The sequence below is a fragment of the Saccopteryx leptura genome, chromosome 3 (assembly GCF_036850995.1).
Source record: "Saccopteryx leptura isolate mSacLep1 chromosome 3, mSacLep1_pri_phased_curated, whole genome shotgun sequence".
NCBI lineage: Eukaryota > Metazoa > Chordata > Mammalia > Chiroptera > Emballonuridae > Saccopteryx > Saccopteryx leptura.
The window spans coordinates 167960126-167976014 of record NC_089505.1 but is presented as its reverse complement, the minus strand read 5'-3'; the positions used below and the strand labels follow the sequence as shown (position 1 = coordinate 167976014).

General features: G+C 44.5%; 1 non-coding gene and 1 pseudogene across 1 annotated transcript; both read left to right on the top strand.

Moving 5' to 3' along the window:
* The first annotated feature begins 2095 nt into the window (after positions 1-2095).
* LOC136401625 (small nucleolar RNA SNORA51) lies at positions 2096-2226 on the top strand. Its single transcript, XR_010750647.1, has one exon. It is a non-coding gene; the product is annotated as a small nucleolar RNA SNORA51 (small nucleolar RNA).
* A 10395-nt stretch (positions 2227-12621) lies between these two features.
* LOC136397733 (trafficking protein particle complex subunit 2-like) lies at positions 12622-13449 on the top strand (annotated as a pseudogene).
* Positions 13450-15889: the final 2440 nt, after the last annotated feature.

Sequence of the window (15889 nt, the reverse complement as noted above, 5' to 3'; positions counted from 1 at the left end):
ACTAAAATGTATGACTTGTCTTACCACATTTTTTTCAAGTCAATTTCTTTTCCGGCATATAGTCATTTCTTTTTTTTTTTTTTTTTTTTTTTGCATTTTTCTGAAGCTGGAAACAGGGAGAGACAGTCAGACAGACTCCCGCATGCGCCCAACTGGGATCCACCCAGCACGCCCACCAGGGGCGATGCTCTGCCCACCAGGGGGCGATGCTCTGCCCATCCTGGGCGTCGCCATATTGCGACCAGAGCCACTCTAGCGCCTGAGGGGCGCTTCTCCTGTGTGCCCTGGCCGGGAATCAAACCCGGGTCCTCCGCACGCTAGGCTGACGTTCTACCGCTGAGCCAACCGGCCAGGGCCTTTTTTTTTTTTTTTAAAGAACAGAAATTTATTTTCTCACAGTTCCGGAAGCTGGGAAGTTCAAGATCAAGATGTCCACAGGTTTGGTTTCTTCTGAGGCCTCTATCCTAGGCTGCTTCCTCACTATGCCCTGAAATGGTTGTCCCTCTGTTGTATTAGTATCTTTTTTAAAATATATTTTTATTTAATTAATTGTGTTTACATAGATTCTAGGCATATAGTCTTTTTTTCTGTATTTTTCTGAAGTTGGAAACAGGGAGGCAGTCAGACAGACTCCCGCATGCGCCCGACCAGGATCCACCCGGCACGTCCACCAGGGGGCGATGCTCTGCCCATCTGGGGCATCGCTCTGTTGCGACCAGAGCCACTCTAGCGCCTGAGGCAGAGGCCATGGAGCCATCCCCAGCGCCCGGGCCATCTTTGCTCCAATGGAGCCTTGGCTGCGGGAGGGGAAGAGAGAGACAGAGAGGAAGGAGAGGGGGAGGGGTGGAGAAGCAGATGGGCGCTTCTCCTATGTGCCCTGGCCGGGAATCGAACCCAGGACTCCTGCACACCAATCCAATGCTCTACCACTGAGCCAACAGGCCAGGGTGATTCTAGGCATATAGTCTTTTAACACGAGAGTAATTATTTGGTGCTACTTTGTTTTGAAAATAGAGAACAAACCAAGTAAAGTTCCTATTTTCAGTGGCTCTCACATGGTAGTGGGGGATCAATGAACAGAAACAAAGCAGAGTAGGGTAACTGAGAGTGACTGGCAAAGAGGTGTGTGTTCCCTTCAGACAGGGTTGTCAGGAAAGGCTCCTCAATAAAAGACCTGAAGGAGGTGAAGGGACAGACCATGCTGATATTTGGGGGTCAGGAGTATGTCAGGCCAAGGGAACAAATGCAGGAATATGTTCGACATCCTTGAGGAACAGTAAGGAGGCCAGTGGAGCAGAGAGCAAGGGGTGGCACGGTCAGAGAGGTGATGGGACATCAGGTCAGTACAGGTCATGGCTAGACATTCTCAGTTGGCATTGGGCTCTCTGAGTGAGATGGGAAGGCACTGAAGGATTTTGAGTAGTGGAATGACCTAGCAATTCTGAGTAACTCTCTGTAACAAACAGCATAAAATACAAGTTTAATGGAATACTGGGAGGGAAATAGTCCCCATTAGAACACAACTTTTTAGGTCCTGGCCAGGTGACTCAGTGGATACAGCATCATTCCTGCATGCCAAGGTCATGCGTTTGACCCCTGGTCAGGGCACATACGAGAAACAACCAATGAGTACACAACTAAATGGAATAACTAAGTGGAACAAGTTGATGCTTCTCTCTCTCTCTCTCCCTTTCTTTTTCTGTCTTTCTCAAATCAGTGGAAAAAATTTTTAAAAAACCATACACTTTTCAAAAGGTTTATAAAACAACTCTGTGAAGGGAACTCACAGGGAGGATTGTAAAGGAAGAATGCATAGTATCTTTACTCTGAAACACATTAAGTCAAGCAAGCCAAAGCTATTTTGACTCAGCATTGTGGTTGTTGTTATTTTATTTATTTATTTTTTTAAATAGCTTTTGCCCTGGTCTGATGGCTTGGTTGGAGCATCATCCTGAAGCAGGAGGTTGCCGGTTTGATCCCCAGTCAGGACACATACAGGAATGGATTGATGTTCCTGTCTCTCTCTCTCTCTCTCTCTCTTTCCTCCTCCTCTCTCTAAAATCAATAAAATAAACATTTAAAAGAAATGGTTTCAGGCCTCCCAGTGCTTACCACAGGCTGTGTTCTTACACTGACTGTACAGAAAGAGGAGGCAGAGTAAACCCACTCATCTACACATCAGCCCTGGCTCTTTGCCTGGTCTGTATTGTGAATGGGGGGACATGGGGAAAGAAAGAAAAAAAAATGGTTTCATAAAACAATAATGCATAAATTCTCAAGACACTCTTCAATGAAGAACTTAACATTTGCTAAATGTCCAAGTTACCTGGAAAGGTCAGTATGGGTCACAAGACAGGGTTCTAACCTTAAAATACTTCTGAGGAGATACAACATATGCACATAAAAGATAATACAAATGCTGAAAGAAAGGCCACACAGCATTCAGGAGAAGGGGCTGTGCTCTGTGCTAATGTGTGAGCCGCAGAGGAACACACACACATCACGCAGGAACTGAGCAGGGAGAAAAGGCGCAGGGGCAGGAGAGATGGTGGGTCTAGGACAGTGATTCTCAACCTTTCTAATGCTGTGACCCCGCAATACAGTTCCTCATGTTGCGGTGACCCCAAACCAAAAAATAATTTTGGTGGCTACTTCATAACTGTAATTTTGCTACAGTTATGATTCGGAATGTAAATACCTGATATGCATTATGTATTTTCCGATGGCTTTAGGCGACCCCGCCGGGGTCGCGACCCACAGGTTGAGAACCGCTGGTCTAGGACAAAATCCCAGAGAGTCAAAAGGCTATGCCTGGGATTACATAGTCTCTCAGAATCTTAGAACAAAGGAACTCATCACACACACACACACACACACAAAATGTGCAACTATGTACGGTGATAGCTATTAACTAGACTTATTGAGTGATCATTTTGCAATATATACAAATATTGAATCATTATGTCATATACCTGGAACTAATATAATGTTATATATCAATTATACCTCAATTTTTAAAAAAATTAAAAGAAAAGAACTGAAAGTTAAATTGGAGATGGTTAAATTCAGCACTTTCATTTTATGAAAGAGGAGAATTAGATCAACAAACATTCTACTGGTTAGTGACAGAGTTGGACCTAGAACAAAGGCTCTTGGGTTTCAGCCCATTGTGCACATCACCACAAAAGTGACAGTGAGCCTATGGGATGCTTAGCATCATGAACCAGGTCTGAACGGAGTCTCATGGGTGGAAGAAGGATGTAGACCTCAGAGCTATAGTCGGCACGGTGGAAAGAAGTAGGTGTGAGATACTGGAGATCAGTCTCTGCCCCAGTTCCTAGAAAAAACTCCTGAAACCCTGTCATCTCCTAAGTGCTAAGAGCACCTTTTGTTCTAAAATTATTCTTTATGGCCCTAGCCGGTTGGCTCAGTGGTAGAACGTCGGCCTGGCGTGCAGAAGTCCCGGGTTCGATTCCCGGCCAGGGCACACAGGAGAAGCGCCCATCTGCTTCTCCACTGCTCCCCCTCTCCTTCCTCTCTGTCTCTCTCTTCCCCTCCCACAGCGAGGCTCCATTGGAGCAAAGATGGCCCCGGCGCTGGGGATGGCTCTATGGCCTCTGCCCAGGCACTAGAGTGGCTCTGGTTGCGACAGAGCATCGCCCCCTGGTGGGCAGAGCATCGCCCCCTGGTGGGTGTGCCAGGTGGATCCTGGTCGGGCGCATGCGGGAGTCTGTCTGACTGTCTCTCCCCGTTTCCAGCTTCAGAAAATAAAAAAATAAATAAAATAAAATAAAATAAAATTATTCTTTAACCCTGGTTCCTGATCTAGGGCTCCCAAAGCCCTTTCCTGGGTGACAGGGGTGTCTTTTGTTCCTATGAAGCTCCTGAATGAGGGCTGACCACCAGAAAAACCAAGCCATGCTTAGAAGCTTGGCATTTTCAGCCCCACCCATCATTCCTTTGAGAAGGAAAAAGGGTTAAAAATAGAGTTAATGATCAACAGGCTTATGGATGAAGACTCCATAAAAATCCTAAAAGTTCAGTTAACTCCCAGGCTGGTGAGCACGTGGAGGTGCTGGAAGTGTGGTGTTCCCAAGAGGGCATGGACGCTCCGGGTCTCTCCCCTATGCCTTGCCCTAGGCATCCCTTCCATCCGATGTTCATCTCTGGCCTTGATCATATCCTTTTATAATAAACCAGTAAATGTAAGTAATCCCCCCCCCCCCGAGTTCTGTGAACCACACTAGCAAATTAATTGAACCTAAAGAGGGATTTGGGAAGGTCTGAGGTATAGCCAGCTGGTTCGAAGCACAAGTAACAACCTGGGCTTGCGACTGGTGTCTGAAGTGGGGATTGGAGGACCGAGCCCTCCACCTGGGGAATTCGATGCTAGCTCTGGATAGACAGTGTCCAGAATTGAGTTAAGTTCTCAGACACCTTGCTGGTGTCCAAGAATTGCTTATTAATTGAGAAATGTGGATACAGAATCCTTTCACGAGCTCTCAAGAGAGTAACTCACCAGTAATTTGAGGCAACAATAAAGTGAGCCTAACACTGGACAAAGGTAAGAAATCCTGACCCTGCAAACCTAAGCAGGAGGCTCATAGAGCTGAGACTGAGAATCCCAGTTATCCCAGGAGGCAGGGAGGAGCACAGAAGAGACGGAAGGTAAGGAATCCTAGAGGAGAAGTGATGGCAAGGTCTCTGTGGGCAAAAGGAGTAGAAATTGATATGCTTTGGACTTCATTTTCTCTCTTTTAAGAGATACCCTTTGGGGGGAGGTCAAATACAATTCATACATGGATAGTGCTGGCAAATAAAAGATGCAACTAAACTATTGGGGGCTGTAAAGGCATGCCATCTTTACAGCTAATACCGTATTTCCCATGTATAAGATGCACTCTTTCTCAAAAAATTTGGGGTCTAAAAACTGGGTGCATCTTATAGAGTGGTTGTAGACTCTTTTTTACTTGTATTTCCCCCTTTCTCCTGCTTGTTTTTGCACTCATTGTTGAAGACAGTGATTTGAGGTAATATATGAAGACAGTGATTCGTCATTAGACACAGATGAGGACAAAGTAATGTATGGGAGTTTTGACAGTGATGAGGAGTTGTATGAGTTCCATAACTTTATATAATACATTTTTTTTTTCAAATTTTGGGCCCCAGAATTAAGGTGCGTCTTATACATGGGAGCGTCTTATACATGAGGAAATACAGTAAGTTATACCTGTTAACTTTTGTTCTATTGAATAGGAAGAAATTTTTAAAAATATTCTTCCAGCCTGACCTGTGGTGGCGCAATGGATAAAAGTGTCGACCTGGAACACTGAGGTCGCTGGTTCAAAACCCTGGGCTTGCTGGTCAAGGCATATATGGGAGTTGATGCTTCCTGCTCCTCCCCCATTCTCTCTCTCACTGTCTCTTTCTCTCCACTCTCTAAAATGAATAAATAAAATCTAAAAAATATATATGTAAAAAAATATTCTTGCCTGACCAGGCGGTGGTGCAGTGGATAGAGTGTCGGATTGGGATGCAGAGGACCCGAGTTCGAGACCTCGAGGTTGCCAGCTTGAGTGTGGGCTCATCTGGTTTGAGGAAAAGCCCAGCAGCTTGGACCCAAGGTCGCTGGCTTGAACAAGGGGTTACTCGGTCTGCTGAAGGCCCACGGTCAAGGCACATATGAGAAAGCAATCAATGAACAACTAAGGTGTCACAATGAAAAACTGATGATTGATGCTTCTCATCTCTCTCTGTTCCTGCCTGTCCCTCTCTATCCCTCTCTCTGACTCTCTGTCCCTGTAAAATAAAGTAAAATTAAAATTAAAAAAAAAAAAAGAAACCTAACGGATGTTGTCTTGACGGTAAGTGGAAGCTACCCACGGCACCCATACTCAATTTTTCTTTTTCTTTTTATTTAAGATTTTATTTATTGATTGTATAGAAAAAGGAAGGGGATGTGAAGCAAGAAATATCAACTCATAATTGCTTCACTTTAGTTGTTCATTGATGGTTTGTCGTTTGTGCCTTGACCCCGCAAGCCCAGGGATGCGAACTGGCGACCTCTGCATTCTAGGTCGGCGCTTGCCCACTGCACCACCACAAGCCAGGCCTCAATTTTTCATTTTAAGCACTTTGCAGTTTCAATTTATGCGGGGACTGAGTAAGAGCCATATAGAGCATTATGTGGTATAAAAAATATATAAATATTTGAACTTTCTAGCACAGAGCTTCTAAAACCCTTGGACTTTCCTGAGTGATGGGGGTGATAGGAGTGGTTTCGGCTAAACACAAGCATCCTGCAGCCACACCTGAGTTTAGGCTAACAGGGTAGATGAAGCTGAGGCCCCTTAGATGGCCTAAGAATGAGAGCTTGTCCCCGGAAAGACCAAACACTTGATGAGAGGGTTGGAACTTTCAGCCTCACCTCTACCTCCAGGGAGGGGAGGGGTCACTAGAGATAAATTCCATAAAAACTCATGAAGACAGAGTCCAAGAGCATCTGGGCTGGTGAACATGGAGGTGCTAAGATGGCATCTGCCAGGAGAGGGCGGCAGAGCTCCCCGCTGCCCAATCTCTCCCTGGGTAACTCTTCCACTCGGCTGTTTCTGAGTTGCATATTTTATGATAAACTTTGAAACACCGGTAGAGTGTTTTTCTCAGTTCTGTGAATTGTTATAGCAAATTAAGAACCCAAGGAGTGGGTCATGGGAAACCCAAAGTATGTCATCTGCAGGGCAGAAGTGTGGGTAGTTTGGGCACTCCGTTTGTAGCTGGCATCTAAAGTAGGGGCAGACTTGTGGCACCCCTACTCTGTGGGGCCTGTGTTAACTCCTGGCAGTTAGTGTCAGAACTTAATTAAATTATTGGAAATCCAGTTGGTGTTGGAGAGTTGGTTGTTCATGTCAGAAAAAACACACAGTGTGAAAAAAAATAAAATAAAAAATAAATAAATAAAAAAAAGAAAAAACACACAGTGTGTTATCTATATACTGTATCTAGTTAGACTTTAAAGTTTCCTGCAAAAAGACATTAAAAATAATAAAGCTAGAGTGGTAAACACACAATACAATATACAGACAGTGTATTTATTATAGAATTGCAAATAATAATAATAAGCCCAATAGAAGCTAATAAGGAAATGACAGCACTGACAAAAGCTTTCCATTAGCCAGGTAAAAACAGTGGCAATCTAATAATATATTACAAGCAGTCATCTAATTAATAAAAAAGTATCTGCTTTCTGCCTGACCAGGCAGTGGCTCACTGGATAGAGCATTGGACTGGGATGCGGAAGACCCAGGTTTGAGACCCCGAGGTCGCCAGCTTGAGCGCGGGCTCATCTGGTTTAAGCAAAAGCTCACCAGCTTGAGCCCAAGGTCGCTGGCTTGAGCAAGGGGTCACTCGGTCTGCTGAAGGCCTGCAGTCAAGGCACATGTGAGCACTGAAAAACTAATGATTGATGCTTCTCATCTCTCCATTCCTGTCTGTCTGTCCCTATCTATCCCTCTCTCTGTCCCTGTAAGAAAATAAAAAAAGAAACTCACAAAAGTAAAAATTAAAAATTAAAAAAATAACAAGAAACTCATGCTGTGAAAAGAACATTTTGAAAATTAATGTATGAAATCATTATTTGGGGGGTTTGGTAATTGTGTTCCCCAGAATAATGGAACTTGTTACTTATAAAGTCTCACCTGCATAGTAGAAAGACTTGGAGATATAATTTATCATTTAGAAGTATTAATGGGTTTTTTTGTTTTGTTTTGTTTTGTTTTCATTTTTCTGAAGCTGGAAACGGGGAGAGACAGTCAGACAGACTCCTGCATGCGCCCGACCAGGATCCACCCGGCACGCCCACCATGGGGCGACGCTCTGCCCACCAGGGGGCGATGCTTTGCCCATTCTGGGCGTCGCCATGTTGCGACCAGAGCCACTCTAGCGCCTGAGGCAGAGGCCACAGAGCCATCCCCAGCACCCCGGGCCATCTTTGCTCCAATGGAGCCTTGGCTGCGGGAGGGGAAGAGAGAGAGACAGAGAGGAAAGTGCGGCGGAGGGGTGGAGAAGCAAATGGCGCTTCTCCTGTGTGCCCTGGCCGGGAATCGAACCCGGGTCCTCTGCACGCTAGGCCGACGCTCTACCACTGGGCCAACCGGCCAGGGCTATTAATGGGTTTTGAAACTATTTTGTTAAAAACATTTAAAAACACATAATCTAGGTCGCAAAACATTAACTGACACATCAGGATAAAAAGAAATTTATTAGACAGGTTTTAACAAAAACTTTGGAAAATTGGTGGATTGAATTACCAAATGAGTATCAAGATCTAATCAGTATAACCCTGGCCAGATAGATCAGTTGGTTAGAGTATCATCCCAGAGCACAGAGGTTGCCAATTAGATCTCCATCTCCAATCAGGGCACATACAGGAGCACAGGTTTCTGTCTCCTGCTCTCTCACTTTCTCTCTCTAAAATCAATAAAATAAACATTAAATTTTTTTTTAATTTAGTAAGTATAGACAATGGTGTATTTCCATTTGAATCTGTGTATCTTGGTGAGATATCTTTATTAGCTTCATTAAAACCAAATGCCAAAATAAATAGAATTAGATCTTTAAATTGTCATACCACAAAGTATTAAACAAGATTCTTTTTTTTTTTTTTTTTTTTTTGCATTTTTCTGAAGCTGGAAACAGGGAGAGACAGTCAGACAGACTCCCGCATGCGCCCGACCGGGATCCACCCGGCACGCCCACCATGGGGCTGCGCTCTGCCCACCAGGGGGCGATGCTCTGCCCATCCTGGGCGTCGCTATGTTGCGACCAGAGCCACTCTAGTGCCTGAGGTAGAGGCCACAGAGCCATCCCCAGTGCCCGGGCCATCTTTGCTCCAATGGAGCCTTGGCTGCGGGAGGGGAAGAGAGAGACAGAGAGGAAGGCGCGGCGGAGGGGTGGAGAAGCAAATGGACGCTTCTCCTGTGTGCCCTGGCCGGGAATCGAACCCGGGTCCTCTGCATGCTAGGCCGACGCTCTACCGCTGAGCTAACCGGCCAGGGCCACAAGATTCTTTACTTCTTATTTAACTTATTTATTTTTTTAAATTTTTATTAATTCTTTTTAGAGAGGAGAGAAAGAGAGAGAGAAGAGAGGGAGGAGCAGGAAGCATCAACTCCCATATGTGCCTTGACCAGGTAAGCCCGGGTTTTGAACCAGTGACCTCAGCAATCCAAGGTGATGCCTTATCCACTGTGCCACCACAGGTCAGGCTATTTTACTTATTTATTTTCAAAACAAGATTTTTTTGCATAGTTGAGATTTTTAGGTTGTTTTTATTGCTTTTTAGTGAGAGAGAAAGGGAGATAGAGAGAGAAACATTGATTTGTTGATCCACTTATTTATGCATTCATTGGTTGACTCCTGTATGTGCCCTGACTGGGAATCAAACCTACAACCTTGGCTTAACAGGACGATGCTCCAATCAACTGAGCTATCTTTCCAGGGCCTTGTTTTTTAGTTTTTATTTACTTCGTTTCATTTTACTTTTGAGAGAGAGAGAGACAGGGAGCGAGAGAGTGAGAAGAATCAAATCATAGTTGCTTCACTTTTAGTTGTGCATTGATTTCTTCTTGTACGTGCCTTGACTCTAGATCAGACAGGTGACTTCAGGATCAAGCTGAGCCACTGACCCTTTGCTCAAGCTGCCAATTGTGTTAATGATCCTGTGCTCAAGCTGGTGACCTCAGGTTTCCAACTGGTGACCTCAGGCTATTATTCACTGTGCCACCACCAGTCAGGCTTAAACAAGGTATTGTTTTAAAATAGCAAGTATGTGTAAATGCATTGTTTTTACCATATTACTCATTACATAAATATTGTGGGTGTATGCTAACATTTTTTTACTAATGGGATGGTTGATCAAAATTTTGAATTAGTTTAAGCAACTTAGCCCAAACTGCAGTCTATGGATCTCTACATTAGAATTCTCCAGGGCACCTTTAAATGCTGTTGCCTGAGCCCTTCTGTTCAACATATACGAGTATCAAATTGAGATATTCTCCTGGGTTTAACAAGAGAAACTGAAAGAGAATCAAACACAGAATAATTGTATGACCATGTGATTTTCTGGGGTTTAATGCTGTTGTCTGTGAAATATCTCAAGTCACTGATGAAATAATTTCTGCAAACTGATTCTTTGATTGGAGCAATTTCAACCTAGATTTCATGCTGTGTTGAATTGAGTCTTAATGCCAAGCCTGACTCTATGCCATCAGTTACTTTTATTTAAGTGGTTTTATTTATTTAGTGAACTCAAGGAAGATATAGATACAGAGAAGACATGATGGAAAGAAATGAATTAATATGTCCAGGAGAATCCCGGAGATGAACCTTCTTGCAGGACTCTCTTGCTTCTCAGTTTCTCAATCACCTAAACTCCAGAGACTTTCACTTCCACTGCTTTCTATCCACCAACCTTGGACACCTAGTCCTTCCTCAGAACTGCATGACCTCCAGGATCTCCAAGGAAGCCTGCTTTCTCTGATCACATCCCTCTCCTCCCTCACTCCCTCTAGTTTGTTGAGCTGTTCTTCCCTCTTGTGACTCCTAGTCCCTTGTCTTTCTCAGTTTTAACTTTCAGCTGGGCAACTTCATTTCTACTTTCCCTTTCTCTGACCCTTAGTTTGGAAGGGATCTAATATTGAGAAAAGGTTATAGAGCCCCATTCCAGCTGCTTCGGAGCCCAGAGCCCTTCATTTTCCACAGGAGGCCTTGCAGGTCACTAATAATACTTTAAAAATTTATCTGTGTCAAGCCTGACCGGCAGTGGCACAGTGGATAGAACATCCCAGGTTTGAAACCCCGTGGTCACCATCTTGAGTGCGGGCTCAACTGGCTTGAGCACAGACACCAGCCTAAGCACAGGGTTGCCAGCTTGAATGTGGGCTCATTGACATGATCCCATGGTTGCTGGCCTGAGCCCAAAGGATGCTTGCTTGAAACCCAAGGTTGCTGGCTTGAGCAAGGGGTCATTGGTTTGACTGGAGTCCCCCGGTCAAGGCACATATGAGAAGTAATCAATGAACAAATAAAGTGCTAAAACTATGAGTTTATGTTTCTCACCTCTTTCCCTTCTTGTCTCTCTCTCACGCAGAAAATTAAAAACAAAAATTTATCTGTGTCAATAACTATCTCTCGAAATTGCAATAAAATGAGTTCAAAGGAACACATGCTAAAACAAGTAAGAATTATTTTTCCCTTTTTTGGGCTGTGCTTCAATTTGTCAAAATAAAATTCATCTATTGCTTATATGTATCTTAGGAATCTTTGTGTACACTGTAAAATTTACCTATGTATCAATAACAACTTAAGGGGTAGCTGAGTTACAATGTATAATTTTCTAATAGAAATGTATCTTTAGAATTTATTAGGTCTGACTTCAGAATTCACTGAAATTAATAGGCTCATAAAAAACAAAAGAAGCCCTGATCCAGTAGCTCAGTTGGCTAAGAGCATGTCCCCTGTACACCAAGGTTGCAGGTTTGATCCCCAGACAGGGCGCATACAAGAATCAACCAATGGCCTGACCTGTGGTGGCGCAGTGGATAAAGCGTCAACCTGGAAACGCTGAGGTTGCCGGTTCAAAACCCTGGGCTTACCTGACCAGGCAGTGGCGTGGTGGATAGAGCGTTGGACTGGGATGCAGAAAGACCCAGGTTTGAGACCCCGAGGTCACTAGCTTGAGCGCGGGCTCATCTGGTTTGAGCAAAAGCTCACCAGCGTGGACCCAAGATCGCTGGCTTGAGCAAGGGGTTACTCAGTCTGCTGAAGGTCCATGGTCAAGGCACATATGAGAAAGCAATCAATGAACAACTAAGGCGTTGCAACAAAAAACTGATGATTGATGCTTCTCATCTCCCTCCATTCCTGTCTGTCTGTCCCTATCTATCCCTCTCTCTGACTCTCTCTGTCTCTGTAAAAAAAAAAAAAAAAGAATCAACCAATGAATGCATAAATAAGTGGAACAAGTCAGTGTTTTTCTCTCTCTATGTATCTCTCTCCCCCTTTCTCTCTCTCTCTCTCTCTCAAAATCAATAAATATATTTCAAAAAATAAGAAAAAAACAAAGCAATAAAAGAATTTTATTTTGACAAATTGGTTTGGTTTTCTTTGAATTTGTTTTAAACACTGTAACTAAATTTTCTATCATGGCTCTTTTTTCTGATTCTGTCATAGGGGACTTTCCTTCTTCCCACTTGTTTTAGTTCTTATCAAAGAATTCAGTTATGGAAAAAAACCTACTGGATCTCAGAAGGTATCTTCTTCAGTCCCTGACATATATTAAAATTGTTGAAACTAGCCAAAAGGCCAGGTCCATTTTCCATGTGTGTTTTCCTTTAGTTAGTTTGCTTTCCCAATATATTAGAGAATATACTTGCCAACTTCCAGCCAATTATTAAGGGTTTAGAAACATAGAGTTTTGGTCATTTCAACAATATTTGGAAGCTGGTAGCCTGTTTAAATTGCTTTGCAGGGGAGTCTGAACTGAAGCTGATGGTAGTTCCCCAGGGAATTTACTAGATCTTCATGTTGTCTGCGTCTAGGCGCGTGAGCCATACAGTAAAGTCAATGTTTGGAAGCTTCTACTTTGTCATTGTTGGCTACAATAATAATCCAATTTTTGAAATGGAATTTTTGCCAGCTAGAAAAGCAGAATCCAAAGTCGATCATCATCATCTGAAGCAGTTCATAGCTCACCCTGTTCCCGACCTGGTAGATGAGAACATGTGGCTGTCAAACAGCATGTACCTAAAAACTGTGACCAAGTTCAATGAATGTTTCAGCATTGGTCACTGCAGATCACATGAGATTTATTAAGCTTCATGACATGACAGGAGGCAAAAAAATGGAATAAAGAACTTCCTTACTGGCCCTGGCCGGTTGGCTCAGCGGTAGAGCGTCGGCCTAGCGTGCGGAGGACCCGGGTTCGATTCCCGGCCAGGGCACACAGGAGAAGCGCCCATTTGCTTCTCCACCCCTCCGCCGCGCTTTCCTCTCTGTCTCTCTCTTCCCCTCCCGCAGCCAAGGCTCCATTGGAGCAAAGATGGCCCGGGCGCTGGGGATGGCTCTGTGGCCTCTGCCTCAGGCGCTAGAGTGGCTCTGGTCGCAACATGGCGACGCCCAGGATGGGCAGAGCATCGCCCCCTGGTGGGCAGAGCGTAGCCCCTGGTGGGCGTGCCGGGTGGATCCCGGTCGGGCGCATGCGGGAGTCTGTCTGACTGTCTCTCCCTGTTTCCAGCTTCAGAAAAAAAAAAAAAGAAGAACTTCCTTACTGATGTCAATGATTTATATATAAAGGTTGCAATAACTCCATTTTATGAACCCAATGCTCCTATTTGATCCAGTGCATTTGACAGAAAAGTTCAGTTTCTTGGGAATAAACACCTTTTAAGCTGAATGCAGAAAAATTCAGAAATAAATAATGTTGCTGCCATGGAGTATACTCAGGAATGTGTACATTGTGAATTATTTGATTAAACAGCCTGGAAAAGTTTTACTTGTAGTTTTGATTTATCTAAACATAATGAAATTCCTTTTATAGTTAAAAACAGTAATTTAGTTTGTTAAAATTATCAATGAATCAATATTTACTTATGAAGTTGTTTATAAAGAGTTCTTTATCGGCCCTGGCCGGTTGGCTCAGCGGTAGAGCGTTGGCCTGGCGTGCGGGGGACCCGGGTTTGATTCCCGGCCAGGGCACATAGGAGAAGCGCCCATTTGCTCTCCATCCCCCTCCTTCCTCTCTGTCCCTCTCTTCCTCTCCCGCAGCCAAGGCTCCATTGGAGCAAAGATGGCCCGGGCGCTGGGGATGGCTCCTTGGCCTCTGCCCCAGGCGCTAGAGTGGCTCTGGTCATGGCAGAGCAACGCCCTGGAGGGGCAGAGCATTGCCCCCTGGTGGGCAGAGCGTAGCCCCTGGTGGGCGTGCCGGGTGGATCCCGGTCGGGCGCATGCGGGAGTCTGTCTGACTGTCTCTCCCTGTTTCCAGCTTCAGAAAAATACAAAAAAAAAAAAGAGTTCTTTATCAATAATTTTTAAATACCCGCCTGACCTGTGGTGACACAGTGGATAAAACTCAACCTGGGACTCTGAGGTCACCAGTTCAAAACCCTGGGCTCACCTGGTCAAGACACATATGGGAGCTGATGCTTCCTACTCCTACCCCCTTCTCTCTAAAATGAATATCTTAAAATATTAAAAAAGTTTAAATACCTTTATTCTAGGCCCTGGCTGGTTGGCTCAGCGGTAGAGAGTCAGCACAGCGTGTGGAAGTCCCGGGTTTGATTCCCAGCCAGGGCACACAAGAGAAGCACCCATCTGCTTCTCCACCCTTCCCTTTCTTCTTCCTCTCTATCTCTCTCTTCCCCTCCCACAACCAAGGCTTCATTGGAGCAAAGTTGGCCTGGGCACTGAGGATGGCTCCATGGCCTCCGCCTCAGGCGCTAGAATGGCTCCAGCTGCAATGGAGTAATGTCCCAAATGGGCAGAGCATCGCCCCCTGGTAGGCTTGCCAGGTGGATCCTGGTTGGGTGCATGTGGAAGTCTGTCTGACTGCCTCCCCACTTCTAACTTCGGAATAATACCAAAGCAAACAAACAAACAAAAAACCTTTATTCTACAAATTAAGAATAAGCTTTTGAGTTTCCTCATTCAGATAGCTTGATTTTTATTTATTTATTTTTTAATTTTTTTGAGAGACTGAGACAGGGAGAGAGACATAGGAACATCGAGCTGTTTCTTTATGTGCCCTGACTGGGGAATCTAAGTGGCAACCTCTGCACTCAGGAACAACACTCCAACCAACTGAGCTATCTGGCCAAGGCTTCATTTTTATTGATTTTTTAGAGAGACAGAGAGAGGAAGGGAGAAAGAGGGGAGGAGGAAGGGAAGCATTTGTTGTTCCACTCAGCTGTGCATTTTTTGGTTGCTTCCTATGTGTGCCCTGATTGGGGATCGAATCCTCAACCTTAATGTTTGGGGACGACACTCTTAACCAACTGAACTAACTGGCCAGGGCCAGATAGCTTGATCTTGATGTAATATTCCAGAACCAAACATGGTTGTCAAGATGTAGTAGATTTAAAACTGAATTGTCTTCAGTGGGGTATGGAGTCGCTAGCATGTCCATGGGTTTATCCATACATCTGGAGATATTATAAATATGTATAGGCACTATACATAGCACTACCCAAGAACCTGAAGCAAACCACGTTTGCAGTACCCCATGCCATTTGCATGCCCCTGTCTGAGACTATGGACAGTCATCTTGCTGTCCTTCTAGAATCCAGGGTCCATGGAAGATTAGCTCCAAAATGACAGGCTATGTGTGTGTTTTTGTTTTGTTTTTAGTGAGAAAGAGAGATGAGAAGCATCACAACTGGTAATCAAGGCACTTTAGTTGTTCATGGGCTGCTTCTCATATGTGCCTTGACAGGATGGGGGCTGGGGGGTGCTCCAGCTGTGCCATGGCCCCTTGCTCAAGCCAGAGACCATGGATCATGTTGATGATCCCACACTCAGGTCAAGACCTTGAGCTCAAGCTGGTGAGCCTGCACTAAAGCCAGGTGATGACCTCTGGGTTTTGAACCTGAGATCAGGTCGACTCTCCATCCACTGTGCCACCACTGGTCAAGTCAGATTGGGTTCTTTTATTTTCTTACCCCTTAGACAGTATAATTATGATGAAATGAACCTGTTGATATCTGTTCTAGGAAAAAGTTGTAAGGCAATTTTAGAGCTGCAAACAAAGAAAGCTTGTTTTACATTGACATTTACACTTCTAGCCTTCTAGGCTGCTGTGCAGCAGGGGGGCAGGAGCAGTCTCTCCTGTACTGTAAGA